The sequence below is a fragment of the Elaeis guineensis genome, chromosome 2 (assembly GCF_000442705.2).
Source record: "Elaeis guineensis isolate ETL-2024a chromosome 2, EG11, whole genome shotgun sequence".
NCBI classification, from domain to species: Eukaryota; Viridiplantae; Streptophyta; class Magnoliopsida; order Arecales; family Arecaceae; genus Elaeis; species Elaeis guineensis.
In genome coordinates this window covers 80054292-80071498 of record NC_025994.2, presented here as the reverse complement: position 1 = coordinate 80071498, position 17207 = coordinate 80054292, and positions in this window count along the sequence as shown.

Here is a 17207-nt window from a genome sequence, read left to right as displayed (position 1 = left end):
CGCCGCCGGCCACAGACGGCCGGCGGCCAAGGAGAAGGGAGAGAGAGAGAGGAAGAGAGAGAGGAGGGGGCCGGGGGCCACTGCCGGGATGCGCGGCCCAGACGGCCGGCGGCCAAGGAGAAGAGAGGGAGAGAGGAAGAGAGAGAGGAGGGGGCCGGGGGCCACCGCCGAGACGCGCGGCCCGCCGCCGGGATGCGCGGCCCGCCGCCGGCCGACTGTGGGCGGCGGCCAAGGAGAAGGGAGAGAGAGAGGAAGAGAGAGAGAGAGGAAGAGAGAGAGAAGGGGGCCGGGGGCCACCACCGGGATGCGGGACCCGCCGCCAGGACGCGGGACCCGCCGTCGGGACGCGCGGCCCGCCGCCGGCCGTCTGTGGCCGGCGGCCAAGGAGAAAGGAGAGAGAGAGGAGGGGGCCGGGGGCCACCGTCGGGACGCGGGACCCGCCGTCGGGACGCGGGACCCGCCGCCGGGACGCGCGGCCCGCCGCCGGCCGTCTGTGGCCGACGGCCAAGGAGAAGGGAGAGAGAGAGGAAGAGAGAGAGAGAGAAAAGAGGGGGCCGGGACCCGCCGCCGGGATGCGGGACCCGCCGCCGGGACGCGGGCCCCACCGTCGGGACGCGCGGCCCGCCGCCGGCAGTCTGTGGCCGGCGGCCAAGAAGAAGGGAGAGAGAGAGAGGAAGAGAGAGAGAGAGGAAGAGAGAGGAGGGGGCCGGGGACCACCGCCGGGACGCGGGACCCGCCGCCGGCGGTCTGTGGCCGGCGGCCACGGAGAAGGGAGAGAGAGGAAGAGAGAGAGAGAGGAAGAGAGAGAGGAGGGGGCCGAGGGCCACCGCCGGGATGCGGGTCCCGCCGCCGGGACGCGCGGCCCACCGCCGAGACGCGCGGCCCGCCGCCGGGACGCGCGGCCCGCCGCCGGCATGAGAAAAAGAGAGAGAGGGGAAGAGGGAGAGAGAAAGAGGAAGAGGGAGAGAGAGGGGGAAGAGCTCACCGCCGCCGAGACCTCGCTGCCGTGCCGCCGGAGAGACGCTGGAGAAGATCGAGAAGGAGAAGAGAGAAGGAGAAGAGAGAAGGGAGAAGGAGAAGAGGGAGAAGGGAGAAGGAGGGGAGAAGGAAGAAGAAGGGTTTGGGGAGGGGAAAACGCCATTCTCTATGGTGTTTTTCCCTTTTTTTTTTTTAATTCTTTAATTATGTATTTGTAATCTTTTAAAAAATAAATTAAATTAAATAAAGAAAATAATAATTTAAATGATAATTTTTAATTTAAATTAAAATTAATTTTTTTTAAAATTAATAATTACAATTCCTATTTTATTATTATTTTATTTTTTTTTATGATACTTTTTTTATTTATTTTAAAATAGTTATCATTTGAAATTATAATTTCAGTTTTCTTCCATTTCTTTTTTTTTAGCATTCTATTACGTATTCTTTACTTTTAATTAAAAAAATATTATTTTTTCTAAAGTTTAATTTACAAAATTTTTTTCCATATTTTTCCTCATTTTTTAACTTTACACTGTATTTATTTTTTGATCAAAATTTAATTCAAATTAAATTTTAAATTTTCCACCCATTTTTTTTTCTTTATTTAAAATATTTTTTAAATATTAATATTTTATTAATTTAGTTATTTAAAATATTATTTTAATTTTCAATTACAATTTTAATTCTTCTTTCTTAAAATTAAAAATTATAAACTTTGTTCTTCAATTACAATTACAATTTCTATTTTTTTTCAATTCTTTATCTTTCTATGAAATTTTTTAAAGATATTTTTAAATTTTATTTGAAAATTTTTTTAATTAAATAAATTTTAATTTTATAAATTATATTTAAAAAATATTTTTATTTCAATTAAACTTTAAATTTTTTTTTTATTTTTAATTTATAATCCTTATTTGTTGTGACTTTTTAAAAATTTTTACTTTTTAACTTTTTAACTTTTCCTTATTCTTTTAAACTTTTTAATGTATTTCTTTTTTTATCAAAATTTAATTTAAATTTAAATTTTTTAAGTCACATTTATAAATTACCCTAAAAAAGAAATTATAATTAATTTAATTTAATTTTATTCTTTTATGATATATTTTTTCTAATCTAATTTATAATTTTTATAATTTTAAATTTTAATTTTAGTTTTTTTTCTTTTTTATCTTTTTGATATTCTATTACGTATTTTTTTTCTTTTATTTATAATATTTTTTAAAAATTTATATTTAAATTAATTTAGTTATTTAAAATATAATTTTTAATTTCATTTACAATTATAATTCTTATTTCTTAAAATTAAAAATTATAAAATTTGTTATTCAATTACAATTATAATTTCTATTTTTTTCAATTCTTTATATTTTTATAAAAATTTTTTAGCCTATTTTTCAAATTTTTTTGAATCTTTTTTAAATTAATTATTTTTAATTTGAGAAATTAATTTGAAATAATATTTTAATTTCAATTAATCTTTAAAATTTTATTTTTTAAAATTTTTGCATTATAATTCTTTTTTTTGATTTTTTAAAAATTTTAAAATTTATAAATTTTTTAAAATATTTTTAGGACAAGTATTTCGAATGATGTTTTTCAATTAAATTTTATATTTTTATTTTTTTCATATTTCTTTCTCCTTTTTTAATTTTCTATGATCATTTTTTTTTTATTTCTTAAGATTTTTTTGGACATCTTTTAAAAAATATTTTTAATAAAAATTCTAAATTAATTTTTTTAATGAATTACAAATTCAAATCTTTATATTTTTAATTTCAATCAAAATTATAATTATAATTTATTAATTAATTTCAAATTTTAAAAAACCAATTTTTCTATTTTTTCACGATTTTTTCCTTTTTTTGGTGGGAAAATTGGAAAACGCCATTTTGAATGGCGTTTTTAAAAACACCATTCAAAATGGCGTTTTTAAAGACGCCATTCCAAATGGCGTTTCTTTCTTTTTTTTTTTTGGGACGATGCCACCGTGGAAATGTGGGGTGATGTGGAAGGGAAAAAAACGCCATTCAAAATGGCGTTTTTCTCTTTTGCATTAGTTTGGTAAATAAGTTTGATTTTGATATATTTTGATAAATAATTTTTTTTTTACATTATTCTGGAAAAGGACTCTCCTCCTCCTCCTCCTTCTTCATTTTTTTTTTCTCTCTCTCACACAGAAGCATACAATCATTTAATGCACGTAGCTGGTACTTCTTCATTTTTTTTTTCTCTCTCTCACACAGAAGCATACAATCATTTAATGCACGTAGCTGGTACTTCACAATAACATAATAAATAGCTATATATATTAAATATGATACAGAAAATATCATTTCTATTGAAATTTTATCTTTGATTTTAAAATTTATTTTTTTACAAATTAAATATTTTAAAAATAATAATATTTTTTTGAATCATAATAAAGAGTTAATAGTTAAAAAAATAATATGATTCATAGTCTTATCCAATTGATGACTTCGCTATGATGTAGCTTATGTCCATCTTGACCCACAATATAGAACACTATAAATAATATTATAAAAAAAATTAAAAAAATCGGTTTAACAATGAATACTAGATAATTTATAATAAATATGCCCACATAAAGAAACTTCTATGACTTTGTTAAGTAAAATATTAGAATACTAAACTTGCTATATATATTTATTAGATTATTTATTTACTCTATTCAAAATTTGAATATATTTTTCTCACTGTACTAACGTCAATTGAAATTCTAATAACTATAACAAATATATTAGGCGAGCTCATCACCAACTACTCTAGAAGGAATCTCTAAATTCTAGCTCCATACCAAGCCATCCACTAAATCCAAATAGCCTAAGTGATCCTAGGCATTGATTCCATCTATAGTTTAGATGATTAAGTGGGTGCCCATACAGCAGAATATATATTAAATTTATAAAATAATTAAACCTTCATGTGTTTCAATTATTTATAAAAAATATACATTATTCTCAATAAACTACAGTGGCAACTATAATAATAAAACTACCAACCATCTCTAAATATAATAAAAAAATATAGAAAATAATTTTAATAGAGTAAAATTGCTAATCCAAATCCCATTTTGGAAGTTTTGATCGACCCTTCCTTTTAGGATCTAACCGCATTAAATTTTAACAAAAAAAAAATGATGCAGAGGAGTTAGAGAGAGGATGAGAGAGAATTATCTTGGCCGCTCCAAATCTCCCATCCGATTGAGACTCCTGAGATCGGATATGAATTTTTCTATTCAGCCGCTCTGAGCCTCTCACCCAATTAAAACTTTTAAGAACGAAAAAAGATTTATTTTTGTCAGCTTATATTTAAGGATTCCTATACTTAATAAATATAGCAAGAACATAAGACTTGCATATACTGTTCATTGTGCAATTGATGTTACTATTGTTGCATCTTGATATCTTACTATGTGTGCTTGTATAACTAAATGAAGATTTTTGTAGCTCATTGTATATGTTGTTGAAGCTATAATTGCACTTAGACATGCATCATCAACATGAAAAAAAATATCGTTTAGTAGCACCGAATTCAAGTATGATGAACATCTAAAGCAAAAATGGTGTAACTCTAAATAGGCTGCTGGATTTATATGTAAACTTGGAATGTGATAAGTAGAAGTCACCGACCAATCAAAGTTTATTGTATATAGGATATGAAAAAAAATATAAACATTAATGATTGCAAGCCATATTTTTTTAAATTGTTGTAGGAGATGCCCAATAAAGAACATATAGAATTCATTATGAACATTTAATTTGCCCTAAATATAAATCAATTTGGACCATTGGTATGGCTTACCAAAGAGGCATTTGCTTTCAAAAGCTGATGACCAAGGAAAAGCTCCTTCTCTTCTTTAGCAATTCCATTCTCACATATCATGACCCGACCAACTTCATCAAAATTGAAATCACTAACCACTTGATGTTTCGATTAAGATAATTACTACAGTCAGCACATGATGTAATCAATATAAATGAGACCAAAATATTCAATATGGTTTATAAAAAAAAATAATTGTCCATGTTATTTTTTAAGAAAATGTGGCATTTTCGATGGGTGACAAACTCAATGCAAGTTGTTGGTGCAAAAATCCACCGGCGTCGGAGAAGCTGGAGTCGAGGGAGTCGCGGTCGCCACCGAGACCTGCAAAGGAAGTCTAAACCGGAGTTGGGGGTGCTCCGGCAAGACCCTCCGATGCTCAAGTCAGTTCTCTGCCTCAACAAGAATGGAGTGCTCGAACGAAAATTTTAGCAGAGTTTTGAGATAGAAATTAGAGCTTAGAGAATAACGTATCTGGGGTCCCCCTTTTTATAGGCGGAGAGTGCAACAGACTGATAGCGACGTTTGTAACCGTCTGGTAGTGGGCCGCTCGAGGCCAGGAGGAGTTTGTTAGGAAGAGTAGTGGAATGGAATCATGGCCATCACAGTGGCCTGCCACGTGGAGCCTGCTCGGAGAGTGGAGCAGTGTCCGTTGTCGTGACTTGCCAGAGAGTGACGGAGCCGCGCGGAATCCATCGTAGGAAGTGGAGCAGAGTCATGGCCATTACTATGGCCTGTCAAGGAGTGGTGAAGCCGCACGGGATCCGTCGCAGGGAGTGGAGCAGAGTCGTGGCTATTACTATTGTCTGCCAGGGAGTCCAGGCCTGTCGGCCGAAGCTCGGTTGAGGTGTCTGGCGGGGAGAGACAGCTATCCACCTGAGAGGAGCTCGAATGTTGCTGGTGAGCCTTTTACCGTTGGGTGCCTTGGGCATTGACACTGCGGGCGAGGGCCATTCGCTGTAGGAGCTCGGCCAGAGGCTTTCCGTAGACGAAGTTCGGTTTCATGCAGAATTCGACAAAGGGTCGACTGACAGTGGATGTCGGATGGCGCTGGAGAGGTTCATCCGTTGGAAGGGTCCAGCTGCTGGAGTCCGTGTGTCGTAGGAGTTCATCCGGAATCTATCCGCTACAGGAGTTCGGTCGGAGTCCGATCTCTGTAGAAGCCCGGATGGGGATCATTTGTCGAGAAAACTCGACCGAAGCCTGCCTGCAATGAAAATCCGGAAGGAATTCGTCCACAATGGGAGCTCGGGTGAAGGCTTACAGTGAAAATCCGATGCGGACCGCTCGTAGTAGAAATTTGAAGTAGACCGCTTACGGTAGAAGTTCGGAGTCCGACCTTTGTAGGAGTTCGGACGAGGTCTACCTGCAGCCAGAGTTCGGAGAAGAAGTCCGGCTCCCGTAAGAGTCCGGACGAAGTCTACCTGCAGCCGGAGTTTGGGGACGAAGTCCGACTCCCGTAGGAGCTCGGACGAAGTCTACCTGCAGCCGGAGTTTGGGGACAAAGTCCGGCTCCCGTAGGAGCCCGGACGAAGGCTACCTGCAGTCGGAGTTCGGGGAAGAAGTCCGGCTCCCGTAGGAGTCCGGATAAAGACTACATGCAGCCGGAGTTCGGGGAAGAAGTCCGGCTCCCGTAGGAGTCCGGATGAAGACTACCTGCAGCCAGAGTTCGGGGAAGAAGTCCGGCTCCCGTAGGAGTCCGGACGAAGGCTACCTGCAGCCAGAGTTCGGGGAAGAAGTCCGGCTCCCGTAGGAGTCCGAATGAAGACTAGAAGGTGGTCGACCACCGCAAAAATTTGGGTGGAGTCCATCCGTCATGGAGAATCCGGTCGACACTGGTGGGAGTTTATCCGCCGGCAGAACTTGGGAATGTTGTGGAGACTCGACCGTCGGAGAGGTTCGGAAAGATGTCGCCGAAGGTCGGACGTCGGTAGAATCCCTGAAGGGTCACTCCTGATATGAACTTCGGCTGGGGGGTATTTTATACCCAACACCAGTCCCCCTACTTCCTAGTTCGAGTTTTGAATAAAGGAAGTACAGAAAAATTTTCACAACCGAAGTGGCCCCCTTGAATTTTGCGCACGACCGTCCTCGAAAATCTTGGCATTTAATGCGCGCGTACTGGAGTCTTTTTCCAATTAGGGCGATCCGAAGAGTCCTTTCGAAATTTTCGCTGGAGCGTAATTCCAAGTGCCACACCATAATGGTCCCGCCAGCAGTCAGCCCTACGCCACGGTGAGTGGACACGTGGTGGGCATTGGTTGACCTAGGGATATCCACCACCATAACAGTGCCAGGTCCCGTCGCTTATTTAAACCCCCTCCTTCCCTCCAGGGACTTCATTTCGCCTGAGAGTCCAGACGACGCCTTTCTTCTGCCTGAGAGTTTAGCCACCCATCGGCGCCCTTTTCGACTCCAAGCATTCTTCACGCCAATCTTCGCCATCTCCGCCGGCTCCCCGCCGCCCTCAATCTCCCGAGCCCTTTCGGGGAGTTCTTCCATCGGGGCTTCTGCCTTGGAGGTCAATCTCGAGAGGATGCTACGGATCGAGAGGAGTAGGAGGGGGGAAACAATGGCCTGCAAGTTCAGCGGCTGCCGAACTGCCGCTGAGGGTTCCCACAGCTTCGAAGGGGCTCGAAGGAGAATTCCTTCAACAACAGGAATTTAATAACGGAACCAGCCGGTAAGCACGTCCTGCCCGAGAATTTCAAAGTAGTTGAACGGGGCGACACCAGTCAAGGGGGTAGAGTTGCCGTCATAAGCTGTGGCGGGTTTCTTGACATCGTCGGGGTCGAGGGACCAGAGGCGGTCGGCGCTGACGGTGGGACAGTAGAACTTGTTGCGGAGGCGGTGGAAGTAGCGCATGCCGACCTCGCCGAAGTACCTAGGATGGTGGTTGTCGGGGAGCACACGGTGGTGGTGCATGCCTCCGGCGTCATCGCGGCCTCCGGGGTATTTTCGATTTTTTTCGATACAGGTCGTCGTTGCCGCTGCCGTCGCTGCTGCCTTCCCTTGAATTCTACCCCCCTTTTTTCCCTAGGGTTGGGGTTTCGGCAATGGAGCGGAACGAGGCGAGGGGCGAGAGCCGATGGGTTCATCACATGCACTGAAAAATACTGCTGAGAAAGATGGAGCCGGAAGGAGAAGTCGAAAGCTTAAAGCGGTCTCTAATGTATTCTTTTCAAGTCTTGTAATAATGTTCTTTTTTCTCCGGTCCTCAGGGCTTTGTAACGTACACCTTGTTAATCGAGAATGAAAAGAAGATTTTTGTCACCTTGTCCGCACTTTACATCGAATTGTCGCCTGCCGAACTTCTTTCATTCACTATTGCTATTGTTGTATTCTCTTTTTTTTTCGATACTGATGTCATTTGGAGGTTCTTGATCGTCGCCACGTCGACTTGCTTTTCTTGTCATCTTTCTTCTTCAGCCTCAAGGGCTCTGTAATGTATACTTAGTTAATGACATGAGAGGAGAATTTTTTGTTACCTCTTTTACTCACGTGTTGAATTGTCATTTGCCGAGCTCCTTTCGGCTTTTGCCTTGCTCAATATCGATGCCATTCGAAGGTACCCGATTGCCGTCGCATTGACCCGTCCTTTTGTTTATGGCCGCAGATTTGTCCGGGGCCACTCGAGTTTGATGCCTCCTTTCAGAGTTCGAGCTCGAAGGTCCGAGCTTCTCGTCACCCCGAGGAAGCCGTCTTATCCTTGGCCTGTGTTGAGAGCCCTCTTGGAGACTGGGGATTTTTTATAAGAATTCTCATCCTCGCTGAGACGAGGTCCCCTGTATCTTTGATGTAATTTATTTTTCGTTTGTCGCTGGTGTAGTTCGTCGCTTTTCTTTTTTAACTTTCTCCCTTTTTTTCTTTTTCTTTTCTCGAGTGAGGGTTTTCCCTCTGCTCTTAGCGAGGTCGCGGGAGCGCGGAGGGGCCGTCGAGAAGGTTTTCTTTTCCTTATCTGGTCTTGAATGATCGGATCTTAGTTGATGTCAAGACGAGGTTCTTCCCCTATTTTTGGTGTAATCGGTTTCAGCTCAGGTTAGGACGAGGTTCTCCTTCTGTTCCTAATAGGGCTGTGGGGGCACACATGGGCGTTGCAGGACCTCTCTCCCCATCCGATCTAAGGGTAACCGGGTCTTCGCCTTTGCTCATGTTAGGGCAAGGTTCTCCTCCTGTCCCTAACAGGGCTGTGGAGGCACATATGGGCGTTGCAAGGCCTCTCCCCCCATCCGGTCTAAGTGTAATCGGGCCTTCGACTTTGCTCCTGTTAGGGTGAGGTTCTCCTCCTGTCCTTAACAGGGCTGTGGGGGCACATATGGGTGTTGCAGGGTCTCTCCCCCCATCCGATCTAAGTGTAACCGGATCTTCGACTTTGCTCCTGTTAGGGCGAGATTCTCCTCCTGTCCCTAACAGGGCTGTGGGGGCACATATGGGCATTGCAGGGCCTCTCCCTCCATCCGGTCTAAGTGTAACCAAGTCTTCGACTTTGCTCCTGTTAGGGCGAGATTCTCCTCCTGTCCCTAACAAGGCTGTGGGGGCACATATGGGTATTGCAGGGCCTCTCTCCCCATCCGGTCTAAGTGTAACCGGGCCTTCGACTTTGCTCCTGTTAGGCCCCCATCCGGTCTAAGTGTAACCGGGCCTTCGATTGTGTCGAGACGAGGTTCTCCTCCTACTCCCAACATGATTTGTTTCGATTGTCCTGTCGATATAGGCTCGTGCCAAGAGAGAAGACATGTGGATATAAAACTTTTATTTAAAGTAAAGTTATCGGTAATACATTCATAAATTTTTTGAGCTCCATGGTCGCGGGAGGTCTGCTCCTCCGAGCTCCTTGAGGTAGTAAGTTCCGGGCCGGACTACCTCCTTGACTTCGTACGGGCCTTCCCAATTTGGGGCAAGCTTTTCTCTATCCTGAGGTTGCGAGACAGCGGCTCGTCGAAGCACTAGGTCTCCCACTCTAAAGACTTTGTTTTTGACCCGGGAGTTGTAATAGCGGACGACTTTCTGTCTGTAGGCTGCCATCCGAACTTGAGCTACCTCCCGCTTTTCTTCTAACAAGTCAAGGTTGGCTTTAAGACCTTACGAATTGCGATGTTCGTTGAATGTCACGACTCGTGCCGACGTGAGTTTGAGCTCAATTGGGATAACAGCCTCCGTTCCGAAGGCTAGAGCGAAGAGGGTATCCCCTGTGGGCAATCTTTGGGTAGTTCGGTACGTCCACAACATATGATAAAGTTCGTCTGCCCAAGTTTTCTTTGCTTTTTCGAGCCTTGTCTTGATTCCTTGCAGCAGAGTTCTGTTGGTCACTTCGGCTTCGCCGTTGGCCTGAGGATGGGCTACCGATGTGAAGTTGTGGGAGATGTTTAGGTCTTCACAAAATTCGATGAATCTCACTCCCGCAAATTGCCACCCATTATCAGTAATTAGGGTCCTCGACAGGCCGAACCTGCAAACGATTGACTTCCAGACGAAGTCTTGCACTTTAGCTTCTGTGATTTTCGCTAGTGGTTCGGCTTCAACCCACTTGGTGAAATAGTCAATTGCTACTAGGAGGAACTTCCTCTGCCCCGACGCCATGGGAAAGGGTCCCAGGATATCCATTCTCCATTGCGCAAACGGCCATGGGGCGCTCAAGGGTGTAAGCTCGGAGGCAGGCTGTCTCTGGATGTTGGCATATCTCTGACATCGGTCACACTTTTTGACGTATTCAATGGAGTCATGATACATTGTCGGCCAGTAATACCCTTGGCGGAGCAACTTGTGGGATAAAAATCTAGCCCCCAGGTGGCTTCTGCAGATTCCTTCGTGCACCTCCCACAAGACGTAGTCAGCTTCCGAAGGTCGGAGATATTTTAAAAGGGGCAAAGAGTATGATCTCTTGTACAACTTATCCTCGTAAAGGATGTATCGGGAGGCTTGATTTCTGAGCTTCCGAACCTCTTTTGCATCATGAGGGAGAATTCCGTCTCTGAGATATGCCACCAGTGGATTGATCTAACTGGGTTCATGATCAATTTTCATCACGGGTCGTGATTCTTCCATACTTGGGTACTTCAGAACTTCAGAGAGAACACCCTTGGGCAATTCAGTCGGAGCCAGCGTAGCCAACTTGGAGAGAAGATCGGCCCTAGTATTTTTCGTTCTTGGAATCTGCCTGATGTTGAAGCTACTAAAGACGGAGACGAGCTCCTTTACTTTTTCAAGGTATTAAGCCATGCTGTCCTCCCGTGCTTCGTAGTTTTCGCTGACTTGTCCCACTACCAATTGGGAGTCGCTGTAAACTTGAATCCGATCTACTCCTAATTCTTTGGTGATCCTCAATCCTGCGACCAGGGCTTCATATTCCGCTCCATTGTTCGTTGCGAGAAATTCGAAGCGCAGCGCGTACTCCACTACGGTCCCCTCCGGACTGATCAAAATCAGGCCCGCGCCTGCGCCCGATATGTTGGAGGATCCATCCACATAGAGGGCCCAAAAGTAATCAGGGGGGTCTGTTTCTTCTTCAGAGGGGTTCAGTCGGGACTTCAGGCCGTCAACTTCACCTTGTTCAGGCTCGGCCTCCTCCGAGATAGTGCATTCTACTATAAAATCTGTCAATATCTGAGCTTTTACTGCCGGCCTAGGTTGATAGTTGATGTCGAATTCTGTGAGCTCGATCGCCCATTTCGCTATCCTCCCGGAAGCATCCGCCTGGTGCAGAACCGCCTTAATCGGCTGGTCGGTGAGCAACGTTACGGTGTGCCCTTGAAAGTAAGGTCGGAGCCTCCGAACTGCAATCAACAAGGCATAAGTTAGTTTCTCTAATTTGGTATATCTAATTTCGGCGTCTCTCAATGCGCAACTGATGTAGTAGATCGGTCGTTGGATTTTTGCTTCTTCCTTGACAAGAACTGCTGCGAGGGCCATAGGGGAGACCGTCGGGTACAAGAACAACTCCTCCCCAGGCTCGGGCTTCGCCAATAGCGGAGGCGAGCCGAGGTAGCTCCTTAATTCTTCGAACGCCTGTTGATACTCAGTGGTCCAACAGAAGTTCTTCGGCCGCTTGAGGGTTTGGAAGAAGGGTAAGCACCGTTCAGCCGACCTCGCAACGAAGCGATTAAGGGCTGCCACCCTCCCTGTAAGGCGCTGAACCTCTTTTATCGACTTTGGGGCGGCCATCTCCTGGATGGCACGAATTTTCTCCGGATTGGCTTCGATCCCGCGCCCCGATATCATGAAGCCCAGGAACTTCCCCGAGGTCACTCCGAAAGCATACTTAGTCGGGTTCAGCTTCATCTTATATCTCCGGAGGACGCCGAAGGTCTCCTCGAGGTCGGCGACGTGGTTCGTTGAAGATCTGCTTTTCACGAGCATGTCGTCCACATAGACCTCCATGTTGCGGCCGATCTGCTCCTTGAAGATTTTGTTCACCAGCCGCTGATAGGTCGCGCCTGCATTTTCGAGGCCGAAAGGCATGACCCTGTAACAGTAAAGACCACGGTTAGTAATGAAAGCAGTCTTTTCTTCATCTTCTGGTGCCATTCTGATTTGATTATGGCCGGAGAATGCGTCTATAAAGGTGAGAAGCTCATGGCCCGAGGTTGCATCCACCAGTTGATCAATCCTGGGCAGAGGGTAGCTGTCTTTTGGACAGGCTTTATTCAGCTTTTTGAAGTCTATACACATCCTCCACTTGCCGTTTGCCTTTTTGACTAGGACAATATTGGAAATTCAGTCAGGATAATTAACCTCTCTAATGAATCCGGCTTTCAGGAGCTTATCCACTTCCTCGGCTATCGTTTTTTGCCTTTCCGGTGCATGACCTCAGATTTTTTCTTTCGTCGGTCGATGCTTCAGATCAACGGCCAGACGATGTTCCATGACCTCTGTGTCAATCCCCGGCATGTCCGCTGGAACCCAAGCGAAAACATCCGCATTCTTTCGTAGAAAATCAATGAGCTGCGTCCTCACCTCTTCCCCTAGATTGGGGCCGATCTTCACCACATGCTCTGTATTCCCATCATTCAAAGGGATCGAAATCAGATCTTCAATTGGCCCGCCCCTTTCCTCAGCGAGATCGTCGCGGGAGTCCAATCCATCAACCGGACAGAGGTCAGATTGGTCACTTCTTTGCAAGGCTATGCTGTAACAGTGTTTGGCCAGGGCTTGATCTCCCTTGATTTCTCCGACCCCCTGGTTAGTAGGGAACTTCAATTTCAGATGGTAGGTCGATACCACGGCCCAGAGGGCGTTGAGGCCAGGTCGGTCGAGGATTGCGTTGTAGGCTGACGGCGCCTTCACCATCAGAAAATCTACCAAAGCCCTGGACTATCTTGGATATCGACCCGCAGCTACAGTCAAAGTTATTACTCCCTCCATCGGGATAGCATCATCGGTAAACCCTACCAGGGGGGAGCTAATCGGCCCCAAATAACTGTCAAGGATGGATATTTTTGAGAAGGCGTCGTAGAACAAAATATCGGTCGAACTTTCATTGTCGACAAGAATGCGGCGCACATCGTAATTAGCTATATTTAAGGAAACTACAACCGCATCGTTATGAGGGAATTGAACTCCCCGAGCATCTTCCTCAGTAAAGGTTATGGATTCCTCAATCCTTTGCCGCTTGGGAGGTCCGGCCAATACACCGGTTGTTCCCTGTCGGAATTCTTTCGAGATGGTGTTGGTGAATTCGGTCGGAGATCGATTATCGGACTGCTCCATGCTGACTGCTGTCGCCGGAGGAAGAGGAGCCTGGGAAATCGGAGATGGGGCCGGGGCTTGCGGAGCCCGCTGAGATCTGGCCGCGGAGGCCGTCGACCGCCTGGAGGATGCCCTTCGGGGGGGCATCAGGTGGAGATCAGGCAGGAAACTGGAGGGAAGGATGTCGGAGAAGATGACTGGAGGCGGTCCCGTTGAGCGCTCCTTTAAGAGCAAGGGTACTGCGAAGACACAGCGGCCCCTTCCTCTAGCGCCAATCCTGTTGGTGCAAAAATCCGCCAGCATCGGAGAAGCTGGAATCGAGGGAGTCACGGTCGCCACCGGGACCTGCAAAGAAAGTCTAAACCAGAGTTGGGGGTGCTCCGGCAAGACCCTCCGACGCTCAAGTCAGTTCTCTGCCTCAACAAGAATGGAGTGCTCAAACAGAAATTTTAGCAGAGTTTTGAGATAGAATTTAGAGCTTAGAGAATAACGTATCTGAGGTCTCCCTTTTTATAGGCGGAGGGTGCAACAGACTGATAGCGACGTTTGTAACCGCCTGGTAGTGGGCCGCTTGGGGCCAGGAGGAGTTTGTTAGGAAGAGTAATGGAGTGGAATCGTGGCCATCACAGTGGCCTGTCACGTGGAGCCTGTTGTGGGGAGTAGAGCAGTGTCCATTGTCGTGACTTGCCAGAGAGTGGCGGAACCACGCGAAATCCGTCGTAGGAAGTGGAGCAGAGTCGTGGCCATTACTATGGCCTGCCAGGGAGTGGTGAAGCCACGCGGGATCCGTCGCAGGGAGTGGAGCAGAGTCGTGGCTATTACTATTGTCTACCAGAGAGTCCAAGCCTGTCGGTCGAAGCTCAGTTGAGGTGTCTGGCGGGGAGAGGCAGCTATCCACCTGAGAGGAGCTCGGATGTTGCTGGCGAGCCTTCTACCGTTGGGTGCCTTGGGCATTGACACTGCGGGCGAGGGTCATTCGCTGTAGGAGCTCGGCCAGAGGCTTTCCGTAGACGAAGTTCGGTTTCATGCAGAATTCGGCAAAGGGTCGACCGGCAGTGGATATCGGATGGCGCTGGAGAGGTTCATCTGCTGGAAGGGTCTAGCTGCTGGAGTTCGTGTGCCGTAGGAGTTCATCCAGAATCTATCCGCTATAGGAGTTCAGTCGGAGTCCGATCTCCGTAGAAGCCCGGATGGGGATCATTTGTCGAGGGAACTCGGCCGAAGTCTGCCTGCAATAGAAATTTGGAAGGAATTCATCCACAATGGGAGCTCGGGTGAAGGCTTACAGTGAAAATCTGGTGCAGACCGCTCGTGGTAGAAATTTGAAGTAGACCGCTTGCGGTAGAAATTCGGAGTAGATCGCTTGCGGTAGAAGTTCGGAGTCCGACCTTTGTAGGAGTTCGGACGAGGTCTACCTGCACCCGGAGTTCGGGGAAGAAGTCTAGCTCCCGTAGGAGTCCGAACGAAGTTTACCTGCAGCCGGAGTTTGGGGACGAAGTCCGGCTCCCGTAGGAGCTCGGACGAAGTCTACCTGTAGTCGAAGTTTGGGGATGAAGTCCGGCTCCCGTAGGAGCCCGAACGAAGGCTACCTGCAACCGGAGTTCGGGGAAGAAGTCCGGCTCCCGTAGGAGTCCGGATGAAGACTACCTGCAGCCGAAGTTCGGGGAAGAAGTCCGGCTCCCGTAGGAGTCCGAATGAAGACTACCTGCAGCCGGAGTTTGGAGAAGAAGTCTGACTCCCGTAGGAGTCCGGACGAAGGCTACCTGCAGCCGGAGTTTGGGAAAGAAGTCCGGCTCCCGTAGGAGTCCGGATGAAGACTAGAAGGTGGTCGACCATCGCAGAAACTTGGGTGGAGTCCATCCGTCGTGGAGAATCCGGTCGACATTGGTGGAAGTTTATCCGCCGGCAGAACTTGAAAATGTTGCGGAGACTCGGCCGCCGGAGAGATTCAGAAAGATGTCGCCGAAGGTCGAACGTCGGTAGAATCCCTGAAGGGTCACTTCTGACATGAACTTTGGCTGGGGGGTATTTTATATCCAACACAAGTAATATTGCAAGTGGACCTAAATGGAGGAGAAAGGCTGATGCCAATGATGATGGGGAGGAACACGACGATGGAGACTGATGGAAAGAGGCAGTGAGGAGAGCAGGGAGGAAATGGACGTCTGCTAGTGTTCGGAAAGAATTTGAAAAAAAATAGTGCTATCATTGCTAGAAAAAAAACTACCCAATTGAGAATCCTGAAATGGAAAAAGTAGAGGAAAAATCAAAAAACAACATATGAAAAATCAACAAAAACAAAGGAAAGGTGGAAATATTAAAAGGCAAGACCTTTTCCTGCATAGATAGATTAATTTTTTTCCTTTTTCCCTTTTTGGAGAGCATGCTATTGTGGGTTCTGAACTCTTTATATAGTTATAAAAATTAAAGAAAAAACTGTATAGTGGCCTCCTCATTCATCTCTACCATGCCTCCACTAAAAATGCCACTTGCCGACGATCCCCGTCAGATAGCCCCCCACATCAGTATCATGACAATAGAGTCCCATAAATTGAAAATTTTATCACCAAGGAAGAATCCTTTCAATCAGAAATCCCCAAACCCTACAAAAATATCATGCTTCTACCAATATTAAGCTCTCAAACCTCAAAGGACCAGCTCACGCCATCGAAGCTCGCATAAAATCCCATATACTTCAAGAGAAAAACACAATTGGAACCTAAGAAATCCCTCTAATATCTCTTAAGTGCTCTTCTTTTTCATGGATGTCTGAAAAGGATAACGAGATAGAAAAAGAAGCGAAAAGAAAAAAAAGGATCATCTGTGTTGGGATAGGTCTTAACCTTAATGTTTCCCCTATTTCTCCTCTATTTTTCTCATCCTCAAGAGTTCCAATTGGGTGGGAGACTTAAAGTGGCCGAATAGGGAAGCCAAGATGATGGCCGGGATTTTGTCTTGATTTTTCTTATGTTCCCCATTTGTCCTCTATTTTTTCCATCCTCAAGAGTCCCAACTGGGTGGGAGGCTTGGAGCGGCCAAATAGGGAAGCCAAGACAACGGTTGGGGTTTGTGTTGATTTTTTCTATATTTTCCATTTTTTTCTTCCATTTTTCCCATCCTCAAGAATCCCAATTGGGTGGGAGGCTTAAAGTGGCCGAATAGGGAAGCCAAGACGATGGCTGGCATTTTGCACTAGATTTTTTTTTCCCATCCTCAGGAGTCCAAATCATGTGGGAGGCTTGGAGCGGCTGAATAGGGTAGCGAAGGCGATGGCTGGGGTTTTGTGTTGTTCTTTTTTTTTGTCCTCAAGAGTCCCAATCAGGTGGGATGCTTAGAGCGGCCGAATGGGGAAGCTAAGATGATGGCTGGGGTTTTGTGTTGGGCTTTTTATTTCTTTTCATTTCTTTCTCTTTTTTCAAGATCTATGGGAAGAAAAGCACCTGAGGGAGATCGAAGGAGAAGGCCGATGCTAGTGATGATGGAGAAGAAGGTGATGATGGAGATCGATGAGAGGTGACCGTGAGGCGAGCAGGAAGAAGGTCAGCATCTCTCTTAGAGATCTATGGGAAGGAAAGCACCTAAGGGAGATTGGAGCAAGAAGCCCAATGCCAGTGATAATGGGGGGGAGGCGATGGTGGAGATCGATGGGAGGTGGCAGTGAGGAGAGCGGACAGATGGAGGGCATCCGTGAGAGGTCC